General features: G+C 46.4%; 1 pseudogene; it reads right to left on the bottom strand.

The window, feature by feature from the left end:
- Nucleotides 1-10403: 10403 nt before the first annotated feature.
- On the bottom strand, nt 10404-11527 carry LOC136523551 (uncharacterized; annotated as a pseudogene).
- Nucleotides 11528-13926: the final 2399 nt, after the last annotated feature.

The raw sequence follows: 13926 nt of genomic DNA, 5'->3' as shown, positions 1-13926 counted from the left end.
GTGGGGATATGGACAGCTTGGTGTTCTTACTCGGTGTATCAGACAAAAGCAAGGCCAGAGGATTCTCCAGTTTTCTTTACTCAGGGAGAGATACAACAGCGGACTACGAATTATTTGGTTTCCGTTGGAAGAATATATAGCCAGTGGGCACCAAAGCTATTGGTAGAGATGCCCATACAAAACTTTTGGACACAACAAGGCCTTGTCCAATGCATGTATTCACCAACTTTTACTTGCAAAACAAACCGCTGTGAGCCTCCCACCATACCCAGACTAATAAAACAGTGAATGATACAATAATTAAACAAACAAGCAAAAATTGACCTTTAAACTTCTGACTTCATCAGATACAATGATCCAAACAATCAAAGCATAGTTAAGGAGGAGTTGTTTTACCATACGAATATATAGGTGTTTGATTTGAAATGACAGAAAGCAAAGAAAGCTTGGACAAGCTTGCTTTACCACAGGAATATAAAATGCTTGCTGCCACCGCCCCAACCATGTTTTACCACAGGAACATAGAAATGCTTGCTGCTACCCTCCCAACCAAAAAAGGGAACAAAATACGCAGTCTACAGATCTCCAACATATAATCACTGCTTAATTGGACGCGTCCCTGAGTAAAAAGAGAAATAATTAATACAACTAAATATGACATAGCAAAGGCAATGAGGAAATATATATCAAGTAAACATTTGAATCCTTTGTCCACTAAATGCTAGGAACAAGTAATATAATACAACCAATGCTGGGAGCGTGGGAGTTTACTCACAAACACCTTAAGCAAAGTCTGATAGTTTCTAGCAGTATGGAATATTCCAATTCTTCTCCAAATAGGCAAATATATAAGCCACAATAAGAAATAATTCATCTTTTCAAATGTGAAACCCACATGAATGGCAACAAGGTATAGCCTACTTTCATATTTTTTTGTTGAGTAAAGTTCGTGGCCGATCCTCGAACTTGTGCGAGTGTGTCATTCCGGTCCTCGAACTTAGAAAGTGTGTCATTACTAGGGATGAAAACGGATCGGATACGGACGGATATCACCGATATTACATTTGTTTTCATATTTATGTCCGGATTCAGATTCGAATACAGATAGTGTCAACTATGTCGGATAGGATACAATTGGATATCGACATCATAAATATGCGATTTGAGTATTCGGATACGGATACGGTATCGGATGTTGGATATCCGGACTCGGATACGGACAGATCTCAACCCTTCTAAACGGATTCAGTTTCGAATACGGTCGGAAAATATCCGTACCGTTTTCATCCCTGGTCATTACGGTCCTTAAACTCTGTTTGGGTCTCGTATTCGTCCAAACGGGTATGGATTTGTGCCCACGAGCAGAGATAAGACTGAATTGCTTAAATTAAAAGATCAGAGGGGGTTATAAATAAAATTTCACACACACATAAATTACACAAATATTTACAAACTTCACGAGGGACTACTTTGGAAATAATCATCTTCTTCCTCGTGGACCTGGTTGCCGGCGCACAGGCAGTCAGGCACGCGGGCGAGCCGCTGCCATCGCCGCCACACAGGGGCGCGGCGAGACGAGGGGCACGGGCAAGCCTCTTCTGCGCAGAGGGGCATGGTGAGCCGCCGCCGCGCACAGGCACATGGGCGCCGGCGAGCCACCGCAGCGCAGGAGAGCAGCAACCGCGGCAACGTACAGGCGCGAGGGCGATCCGGCTCCCGAACCGTGGCCGTCGCAGGCTGCCGGGGCCGGGTGCCGGCCGCTGGGGCTGGGCGCAGCCGCGCCCGCGCAGGTCGCGCTCGCCCAGCGCCGCAGGGCGAGGAGGCGTGCCGCTGTGCCCCGCTGCTGCCGGTTCCTTCCCCACGTGAGCGTGCCTGCTGCCGGTTCCTAGTTCCTACGATCTTACATGTATGATGTAGCCAGTTTCTCCTATGGCCTAATTCGCACTTGAAAGCTTTCCAAACTACCCTATAGTGCATAAATGGAATAACGTGCTCAGGCTGCGAGGTCAAGAAACAAACTTGTGGTCCACCGCAGATGGGCCGGGAGCGTCACCGGCGGCGGACTGTGTCGAGAGGCGCCTTGACGAGATGGTCCTCAAAGAGAACAGAAGAGCCGCTGGAGACCCGCCACACAGGCCAACTGGCTTCCGCACAGGCACGCGCACGTGGGCGCGGTCGAGCAGCAGGCTGCCGCTGCCGTCGACGCACAGATGAGCTGCGGCCGCCGCCCCCGCACCAGCCGAACAGCGGCAGGCGGACGAGCTTGCCATGGCAACGAGAGTTGAGAGATGGGAGATAGAGCTGACACGTGGGCCTATACCCGTTTTAGATGAATATGAGGCCTAAACGGAGTTTAAGGACCGGAACGACACACTTTCTAATTTTGAGGACTGGGATGACACACATGTACAAGTTCGAGGACCGGCCATGAACTTTATTCTTTTTTGTTCACAAGTGTGAAACAACTTATAATTGGGTAATTGGGAATAGAGGGAGTAAGCCTTAATGCATATGCTACCCTAAAGCTTCAGCCCTGCCAAGCAGCCATCAGCACCTTTAAGAAATAGCGAAGAGAACATTCATTTATAATATTTTATCATTTGGTCAATCAGGCATATTGCTTTGTATCATCTCAACATGCTTACTCCTAAAACTTGTTTAAGGTAGCAAAACAGCCACTGATTATCACTTATCAGCATACCTAGCGTTTTAAAGCAATACACATTACAACAATCTTATGCCGCCTGAGAGGCACCTATACGGCTATATGTCAAATTCTACAGCACCCACGATAAAGAATATGCCCCAATTCCAATGAAAAGGATAAAATGAAATGCTTCTACTGTTAGATTGACCTCTAACCTAACCAGACCCAATGTCCCAATTAGACCTTTGATTTGCGCCCTGATCGGGGGCGTCCAGCCCACCATGGATGGAGGGCCCCTATCACCCTGCGCTATAAAAAGAGGTGGGGGCCGGCGGCTCTAATCACGAGGTTGACCTGAGCCGACCTCTCCACTGATAAACCCTAAACCCGATCTAAGTGAGGGGTGCAGCCAGTGACGGGAAGTGCCTCCACCGCTGCACTGCGCCGCCGTTGATCTTCACTACCGGCACCGCATCTCTGACCGATCTTCACCGACCGTCGTTGCCCGTGCGCAGACATCACCAACGAACCTGATGGCGGCCACCGAACCCTCCCCCTCCTCGGTGTCAGGTTCAGCACCATCTCCCTGTCTCTCTCTAGTTCGTTCTACATGTATTAGGATCTACTGCTTCACCTTTTATACCGAATAGGACAAGTCTATGGCTAGATCTATGATCCCTATGATACAACAGTATAACAATGGTATCAGAGCCTCGTTTAGATATAGGTCTAGCTTAAGATGTTTACATCCAGTGCGGGTCTAAGAAGAAGAAGAGGGTTTCGGCCGACAAAGGGTTCGGTTAAACCCTAACTTTGATCCTTTCGGATCTGAGAAAAGAGGAGGGTTCGGATGAACCCTAACCCTAACTGGGTTAAAGAAGAAGCAGGGCTCATTTTCATGTCAAAATCGAACCCTAAAACCCGAAATCAATTTGGGAAAAAGAAAAAAAAACAGTGCACATCCCTAACCCTAACCCTAACCCTAATCCCCAAATCGGTTGAATCAGAACCAAAAGAGAACAAGAACCAAAGAAGGGGGAGGGGAAGAGGGAAACCCAGAGGGATTACCTCGCCGTCGTGCAGAATGGCGCGCGGGGAAAAGAGGGCTGAACCCGGGGGGAGCTGCTTGCCGGAACTGGCCACAGGGGCGCCGCAGCCAGGCCGCTCGACGGCAGCACGCTCACCCGCTAGGGAGCGCGCACGCCGGCGAGGGGGCCGGCGACGGCACCGGGGGCTCTCTGCTCGCTCTCGTCGTCGTTGCTCGTCGCTCGATGCTGCGGTACTGAGGAAAGAAGAGAGAGCGGAGTGAGGCGAAGAGAGAGAGAGGGCCGAGAAGAATGAGCTAGGGTTTCCTCGGGGGTGCACGGCGTCGGGGTGTTATTCCGAGCGAAACACCCGCTCGGCCATCGGATCGGCGCGGATGGCCGAGATCGAACGGGCCAGCGTCGCAGCCCAGGCGGGCGCGCGCGGCCGAGCGACTTTGTCGTCCCAGGCCCAGGTTGCGGCCTGGGTGCGGCCGGTCGCCGCGCAGAGAGGTGGGCCGGTATGTTTTGCTGGCTGGACCGAGTGAACAGTGATGAAATGAATCTGTTTTTTTTCCGTTTCCAGTAAATATTTATTTCCTAGAAAATGAATAAATGGCTTAAAGAAAATAGAAAAGAGAATTTTCCTGTGGGTAAAATTCATCAAATTGATTGATTTTCCGTTGCGTATTTAAAGATGTAATTTTCATTATTAAATTCGAACCAACGGGAGAATTTAATTTTAAAAAATAGATAAGTTTTAATTGATTATAATATTGTTATTATTCTGACCAACGTTGATTAATGACAATATTATGATGTTTTGTCTTGCATTAATTCTATTTCTGCCCAACGGTGATGTAGAATTAGTGTAGAGAACAATTGTATGTTTTAATTTTAACTAACGTTGGAAATAAGGCATGCAATTGTTATTGTTATCATTTATGTTCTCACATTATTTGAATTGTGTTTTCAGGCGGATACAACTTGATGAGTTGTATCAAAGAGATCCCCACTCTAAAAGGTGATAACTACATTGAGTGGAAGAAAAAGATCGACCTGGCTTTCATACTCGCTGAGGTAGACTGGGTTGTCACCACACCATGTCCCACAGAGCCTGTGGCACCGGTACGGGAGACAAACGAGGCTGATGCCGCCTGGGCAACCGGAGAGAGGGACTTTGCATCCCAAAGAATGTCCTATGACCTTAAGCATAGGAAATAGGTCACTGCCAACAAGAAGTGTTTGGCTGTGATAAAGAACACGATTGAGCCTACAATTGTGGGCTCAATCCCAGAGTGTGACACCGTTACTGAGTATCTAGAAAGAATAAAGAGTCAGTTCACTGGCTCTTCAAAGACATGCTACCCAGCTGATAAAGCAGCTGGTGACAGAGAGATACTCAGGCAATGGTGGCATTAGAGAGCGCATACTAAGGATGAGCCATTTGGCATCCAAGCTAAAACCAATGGATCTGGCTCTCAAGGATGAGTTCCTTATCCATCTGGTTTTGCTTCCTTGCCAAAAGAGTTTGATACTTTTGTTGTCAACTATAACATACAGCCCAAGAAATAGGACATGGAGAGGCTCATGGCTATGTGTGTGCAAGAAGAGGAGAGAATGAAAGCTGCTAATGGTGGCACTATCAATTATCTGAAAGATAACAAGAAAAAGAATACTAATGCTAACTTCTCCTCAAAGTCAAAGGGAAAGGGTCCCATGCTGCATCAGCCACAGCAAAACAAGTTCACACTAGAGAAAGATCAATGTCTCCACTGCAAGAAGATAGGACATTATAAGAAAGATTGTCCTGATTACCTAAAGATGATCATGGCAAAGAAAGGTGAGAACATTATTACGTTCATAAATGAATCCCTGTATGTACAGTATTCAAAATCTACTTAGTGGATTGACTCAGGTGCAACTTTTTATGTTGCTAATTCTTTACAGGGATTCCGTTCGACGAGGACTACGCAAAGAAGCGAAAGACACGTTAAAGTCGCAAATGGAGTCCAAGCAGAAGTTGAAGCCGTTGGCGATCTTTCTCTAGAGCTAGCTGATGGTTTCAAACTCATACTTAGAGATGTTCTTTATGTTCCCTCGTTATAGAGGAACTTGATTAGTGTGTCATGTTTGGACAATGATGGTTATGATTACCATTTTAGAAATGGCAAATGTAAGATAACATTTAATGATGCATGTGTTGGTCTTGCTATCTTACAGAATGAGCTTTATTTGTTATCACTACGTGATGATGTGAATGTTGCGTGCGATGATGGGAATGTTGCGTGCGACAATGTGAATGTATCCTCGTCTGCGGATGTAAACAGAAAACGAAAGAGAGCTCACGATGCGTTGTCGAAATTATGGCACCGTTGTTTAGGCCATATTTCGAGGGGGAGAATAGAAAGACTAATTAAGAATGATATTCTTCCTCCATTAGAGCTCTCAGATTTAGAACAATGCAGAGATTGCATAAAAGGAAAGTATGTAAAGAAAATTAAGAAAGATGCCAAACGAAGCATAGGAATTCTACAGATTATTCACACAGACATCTATGGTCCATTTCCTGCAAAGAGTGTGGATGGTTATGATTCATTCATAACATTCACAGATGATTACTCCTGTTATGGCTATATTTATCCAATCAAAGAAAGAACAGAAGCATTGGATAAATTTAAGATATTTAAGGCAGAAGTTGAAAACCAACACAACTTAAAGATTAAGATAGTCAGGTCTGACTGTGGAGGGGAGTACTATGGTCGGCAATCTCCATATGGCCAAGTTCCTGGACCTTTTGCAAGCTTTTTACAGGAGAATGGCATAGTTGCCCAGTATTCAACACCTGGCGAACCTCAACAGAATGGAGTAGCTGAAAGATGCAATCGTACCCTGATGGATATGGTGCGCAGTATGATAAGTTACTCAACCTTACCATTGAGCTTGTGGATGGAGGCGTTAAAACCGCCATTCATATTCTCAATAGAGTACCAAGTAAGTCGGTGCCCAAAACACCGTATGAGTTGTGGACAGGAAGAGTACCCTCACTAAACCACTTGCGTGTGGGGGGGAGCCCTACTGAGGCTAAAGTATTTAACCCGAACATTAGGAAGCTAGATCCCAAAACAGTGAGTTGCCATTTCATTGGCTACCCAGAAAAGTCAAAAGGTTTTCGTTTCTACTATTCAGATAGACATACAAAGTTTGTGGAAACGAGACACGCTGTCTTCCTAGAGGATGAAATGATGAGAGGGAGCATGGTGGCTTGAGAAATTGACCTTGAAAAGAAGCGGGTGTATGCACCCACTCTGATGATTCATGAGCCATTTTTCTCACTACCTGCTGTCGCTGCACCGACAGTGCAAGACACTGTGGTGCCAACACCTGTTGTTATCCCGCCTGTGGCAACAATGAATAATGATGAGAAACTTGTTCCTCAGGATCCTATAGAACCTATTGTCACAAATGAGGAGCAACAATAGCCTCAAACAGAAGATGTGCCAAATGTGGAGGCCCCTAGAAGGTCTCAAAGAGTTAAAAAAATCAGCTATTCCTGCTGATTATGAAGTGTACAACACTGAGGAATTTCAAATGGAGGATGATCCCACCTCATTTGAAGAAGCCATGAGAAGTAATCATTCATCAAAGTGGCTTGAGGCCATGGAAGATGAAATGAAATCAATGAATGCCAATAAAGTTTGGGATTTAGAGATAATTCCTAAAGGAGCTAAAATAGTAGGCTGTAAATGGGTCTACAAGACAAAGCTTGATTCTAAAGGGAATATAGAGAGATATAAAGCCTAACTTGTGGCAAAAGGCTTTACGCAAAGAGAAGAGATTGATTACAATGAGACCTTTTCTTCAGTCTCATGTATGGATTCCTTCAGAATCATAATGGCATTAGTGGCACATTACGATCTAGAATTACATCAGATGGATGTAAAGACGGCATTTCTCAACGGAGACTTGGAGAAAAATGTTTACATGGCACAACTGAAAGGTTTTGTCATAGAAGGAAAAGAACAAATGGGATGCCGCCTAAAGAAATCCATTTATGGATTAAAACAAGCTTCAAGACAGTGGTACTTGAAGTTTGATCAGACAATAAAGAATTTTGGGTTTAAAGAGAATGTAGAGGACAATTATGTCTATACAAAGTTTAAGAATGGGAAGTTTATCTTCCTTGTCCTGTATGTGAATGATATCTTACTTGCTAGTAGTGATGTCAGTCTACTACTGGAGACAAAGAAGTTTTTGTCCTCAAAGTTTGATATGAAAGATCTTGGTGAAGCTTCGTTCGTTCTAGGGATCGAGATTCACCGAGATAGAAGTAAAGGAGTATTAGGACTGTCACAAAAGGCATACATAGAGAAAATCTTAAAGAAATTCAGTATGCACAAATGTAGTCCCTCACCTACTCCTATAGTCAAGGGCGACAGATATGGGGATTTTCAATGCCCCAGGAACCAATATGAGATCGATCAAATGAAAGTGGTTCCATATGCTTTAGCTGTCGGAAGCTTGCAATATGCTCAAGTATGCACGCGCCCTAACTTGGCATTTGTTACCGGGTTATTTGGCAGATTCTAGAGCAATCCTGGAATAGAACACTGGAAATTGGTAAAGAAAGTCTTGCGCTATTTGCAAGGAACGAAAGGCCTCATGATGACGTATAGGAGATCTGATTCACTCCATATAGTGGGATATTCAGATTCTGATTATGCGGGAGATGATAGAAAATCCACGTCTGGATATGTATTCACTCTCGCAGGGGGGCTATTTTATGAAAAAGCTCAAAACAAACCGTCACTACATCGTCCACAATGTATGCCGAGTTTGTAGCGTGTTATGAGGCAACGGGGCAGGTGAACTGGTTAAAGAAGTTCATACCTGGTTTGGAGGTGGTTGACGACATCTATAGACCACTAAAGTTATACTACGATAATAATCCAGCAGTACAGTATGCTCACAACAATAAGTCAAGTGGTGCTGCCAAACACATTGACATAAAATATTATGTTGTGAAAGATAAAGTCCGGAATCAAGTCATAAGTCTTGAGCATATAAGTACAGTAAAGATGCTCGCGGATCCGCTTACAAAAGGCTTACCACCCAACGTGTTCAGAGAACATGTAGCCGGCATGGGTTTAAGGGAAAGCCTATAATTCCTGGACAAAAGAAGGCCCAAAGATAAGTATCTATTTCAGAACAGAGTAGTGTGTTGTAGCTGTTAAATCTATCGGCAATGGACCGTGACGATGAGACATGCTCTATGCGCTAATCTGTAATGGAATGAACAAAAGTAAAGAATATGAAAGTGAAAGATGGAAAGAGATCAAGGGGGAGATTGTTAGATTGATCTCTAACCTAACTGGACCCAACGGCCCAGTTGGGCCTTTGATTTGCGCCCTAATCGGAGGCGCCCAGCCCACCATGGCTGTAGGGCCCCTGTCACCCTGCGCTATAAAAAGAGGTGGGGGCCGACGGCTCTAATCACGAGGTTGACCTGAGCCGACCTCCCCACCGACAAACCCTAAACCCGATCTAAGTGAGGGGCGCAGCCGGTGATGGGAAGTGCCTCCACCGCTGCACTGCGCCGCCGTCGATCTTCACCGCCGGCACCGCATCTCCGGCCGATCTTCACCGACCGTCGCTGCCCGTGCGCAGGCATCACCAACGAACCCGATGGCGGCCACCGAACCCTCCCCCTCCTCGGTGTCAGGTTCAACATCATCTCCCTATCTCTCTCTAGTTCGTTCTATATGTATTAGGATCTACTGCTTCACCTTTTATACCGAATAGGACAAGTCTATGGCTAGATCTATGATCCCTGTGATACAACAATATAACATCTACATCTTTTTCTTAAAAAAACACTAAAAATCGGTGTGGATGTGGGAGGACAGAACAGAGTTGGCCACCAAGTTTTAGTAGTTAAAAATCCTAATACATGTAATCTAACCATGCCCGAGTTAAAAGGAAAGGACTTATGACAATGCAAGAAATGTAGCAGGGCTCACAGTACAAGGAAAACAACCTATGAGATTTAAAAGACAGACAAATGAAAAGGCATGCATCAGTTCTGTGGAATATTCGTGTTTGCATATAAAAGGGTCATGATCGATGAAAATTACTATGAAATATAAAGGTTCAAAGGTGTGTCAATGGTACTTACATCGATACAAGACTGAAGCCAAAGGGAGAGAAACCATGAGTTGAACTGGCAATATTTAAGGTACATTCCTGCTGACTGGAGACTGCAACCTCTGGATTCACAGCCAGCATGGTTTCATCCCGATTTTCCAGGACTAGAGGGTTTTCTATTTGGGCCTGGTTTAAATCTAGGGCGTAAAATTTTGGAGTGTCACATCGGGTGTTACATAGGGTGTCGCATTGGGTGTTCGGATACTAATAAAAAAAACAAATTATAGAATTCGTCAGTAAACCGCGAGACGAATTTATTAAGCCTAATTAATCCATCATTAGCAAGTGTGTTACTGTAACACCACATTGTCAAATCATGGACTAATTAGGCTTAAAAGATTCGTCTCGCAAAGTAGTCACAATCTGTGTAATTAGTTATTTTTTTAATCTATATTTAATACTCTATGTATGTGTACAAACATTCGATGGGATATAATGTAAACTTTTACCTTTGATATGTCGTCAAGTTTACATGCACCTTCCGTGGAAAGTGTTTACCAGTCTCGTGTTTATAAGTCCAGCTGTCGCTGTCAATTGAAAGACTCAACGAGGAGATGCTTAATTTCATTGTCCAAGTAAGAGAAGCAGGGCTCTACATCAACTTCACGTTCCATGTATTTTACTGGGAGTACAGTGATGGACAACTTGAGAGTATTATCCTCGTCGTCAGATGTTGCAACATGGATGCGGTAGGCATTGATGGGCCCCTTGCGAGATGAAGCAAGGAAGATAGAGCTGAGTGGGGTGGCACAGCCATTGAAAGGCAAATTATCCTTGTCGACCTTGTGCCACTGGTATGGTTCTTGCGTTGGTGTCAAATGCATATGTGCCCCATGGTACGTTGAAAGATACCAGTATATGTAGGGGCCAACCACCACACAGGACATGAGAATTACAATTGTCAGCATGGTGTATTCCGTCGGGCTGAGCTCCCAAGGCATGCAAGGTGGATGCGGCAGGGGAGTCCAGGAGCAGTCCTCTAGGTGAAGCTTGCCAGCAACGTTGACGATTTTTGCTTTGGAAAGATCGAGTACCTCGAACCAGGGTGGGAAATCGCGGTCTGAAACCCAAGAGGGAAACTTGGACATGGCGTATACCTTATCCCCCACGGTCGTCAGGACAGGGCTCAATTTTGCGGAATTGAGATTCGGTCCTTGATTACCTTCTTCTTCTTCTTCTTCTCGAAGATGATGGTATTGCGGTGATCACCCCCTACGCCGATGATCCATGCGCGGTTCCTAGAGCTCACGGAGGTGAAGACCTTGCCACGGGCGTCGGCCTTGAGGCTGCCGAGACGTTTCAGGCGCTTCCGGCTCGCCTCCGACGCAGACGAAGCAGCGAGGTCCACCATCTTGAACACGCTGTAGCGTCTGGAAGACCTGGAGTAGTCCCAGTGTCCAGCCACCAGATAGGCCGACCGATCCCGGCTCTCCCTGGAATCGAACCCCGCCCGATCGAGGTCTCGTACTTGCTGATCTGCATCTGCTGGCCAATCATCGCTGAAGATCTCCTCCAGATACCCTGCCCGACTCTGATCGCCGTCCTCCCTTTCTTCCAGCTCCGGATTTTCAATGGATGATGGCTTGGGCTTGTCAGGGCAAGCATTGGCTCCTCGTCCATGAGGGTCCCGCGTCTTCCTCTTCTGGCGCTCCATCCGTCCCTCCAGCTTCGGGGCCTCCGCCGCTGCGTGAGGTCGGAGCAGGTTTAGCTAGGGTTTGGAGAGAGAGAGAGAGAGTATATATATGATAACTGGGGAGGAGAGGATTGGATAGGAGGAATTGGTACGGCATGAAGTGGTTGTGGCGGCGGCCGGAGGGGGGCAAACTTGAGATGCATGAGCAATACAGACGAAGTAGCATGGATTTTTTTCTCTTCCATTCAAATGATGTCAGTAGTGCCCACCTTGGAGATGCCACCTTTCATGGCTTGCTCCAATTGCAATTTAGTTTGCATGAATCATGTGTAGCTGAATTTAGAAGTTAGATTATACATTTCTGTTTTGTATACAACCTTAATCTCACCCTGGTTTGAGTATTGATGTTGACACCAATTTGGTGATGATGATGATGAACCAAGAAAGTACGTTAACTGCGCATGAACTAAATATCATCTCTACAGGAAATAGCTAATATAGATCTTTTGTAAAAGGGTTTTTTGATTGGTGCCATTATAATTTTGCAAGTTTAGAGAAATACCATTACTATTTGCCTGTTGAGGCACGGATACGCGACTAGCGGAGGCCAGTGCAAGTGAGAACTAACGATAGCAGAATTGTTGAAGTAATGTTGTGCAGGGACAGCCGGCAGTATCTTCGCCCACCATCAAACTAAGACGGAGGTCGCAGCGTCACGAACGGAGGCCGCCCGACGAAGGCGGAGGTCGCAGTACCGCGAGCGGAGGCCGCCTGGCGAAGGCGGAGGTCGCAGCGCCACGAGTGAAGGTCTCCCGGCGAAGGCGGAGGTCACAGCGCCGCGAGCGAAGGTCGCCTGGCGAAGGCGGAGGCCGCAGTACCACGAGCGAAGGCCGCTTGGCGAAGGCAGAGGCCACAGTGCTATGGGCGGTGGTGGAAGCTGGCTCCACCACAGCAGGAGGGTTCATGGCGTGGAGGCGACCTCGGGCCAGGAATGGGCTTCCCTTGGGCTGGCAATTTAGGCCCAAGGAGACAAGGCGGTGCAAAGAAGGGAAGGTCCAGTTTGTCCCGGGCCACCTGCACTAACAGGAGGATATTCAGGAAATGTACCGTAGCAGTTGTAGGACAAAGATGTAAAAAGGGAAAATAGTGAATAGCGCCCTATAAAAGGGGAGAGCTGAAGCCTGTTTGGTTGGTTGGTGAATGCATTTATAGAACCCTAATTGTGCCAGGACCCACCTACCACTTTCTTAACCTTCACCTAGGGCATCCGACCGGGCGAAGGCTCTCTCCGTATCACCTGCTAGAAAACGCTACTTTCCAACATTGGCGCCCACCGCGTGTTGGCCAAGCAAAACCCATGAGACCGAGAAAAAGAGCAACCCCCACTAGAACACCCGCAGAGCCTTCAATAAGGGGACAACCCAGGCATAATACCCGCAGCGCTTATGCCAGTGCCCTAGAAGACCAGGTTGTGGAAGAACCCGCGGTCGAAGATCAGCCTCTGACAGCCGAAGATCAACAAGCCTCAGATCCCACCCTGAACCAGGTACTCCAACAATTGCAAGCCCAGCTACAGAGTACACAACAAGAAAGAGATAGGTTGGCAGCAACCTTCACCGCAAATTAGAGGGCAGTACAGACATCATTGCAGGCAGCAGAGATCAGACAACAATTGGTTGTCCTACAGGCGGAGATTCAGAGCATGCAGCCAAGCTAGCCCCAGTCCAACATTTCCAACCAGCTCCGGTCAGCAGATCAAAGCCAGCCTAACCCTTCACCACGTATGGCTGCCCAGCCAACCTTCGGCACACCGTTCAACTCACCGCCAACCCATAGAGCTATAGATTCAAGATCCCCACTCTCTGAGGGAATCCAAACCTCACCTTGGCCACCATCTTACAAGCCTATTACCCTACCCAAATTCAACGGAAGATCAGACCCCCGCCAGTTCATCATGAGTTTCGAGGTAGCCGTAGCCTCCGTAGGAGGGAATGACACTGTCTTGGCCAAGTGATTTGTCATCATAGCCGAAGGAGATGCATTGGCATGGTACTCAATGTTGATGCCAAGTTTAGTATATTCATGGGAAGACCTCCGAGATAATATCATCGCTAACTTCAAAGGGTTCACCATCGAATCTTTGACATCAATGGATTCATTTTAGTACAGACACAATCAAGGTAAAACACTAAGGGACTATTTTCAGAGGTTTGTGCAGCTTAAAGCAAAGGCACCAAATGTCCCAGAGGATGTGGCAATTGAGGACGCAATCAAGGGCCTCTGCATCGGAGCCTTCGCAGCTCATCTAGCTCGTGAAAAGCCAAGCACTATAGAAGAATTATACAGAGAGTTTGAGAAGTGCTGCAGGTTAGACAATGACCTCCGAAGAAGGCTAGAAGAGCAAAATCAGAACAAGCAGT

Source organism: Miscanthus floridulus, chromosome 18 (genome assembly GCF_019320115.1).
Source record: "Miscanthus floridulus cultivar M001 chromosome 18, ASM1932011v1, whole genome shotgun sequence".
NCBI classification, from domain to species: Eukaryota; Viridiplantae; Streptophyta; class Magnoliopsida; order Poales; family Poaceae; genus Miscanthus; species Miscanthus floridulus.
Note: the sequence above shows the minus strand (reverse complement) of the source record. Positions and strands in the feature narration are given on the sequence as shown.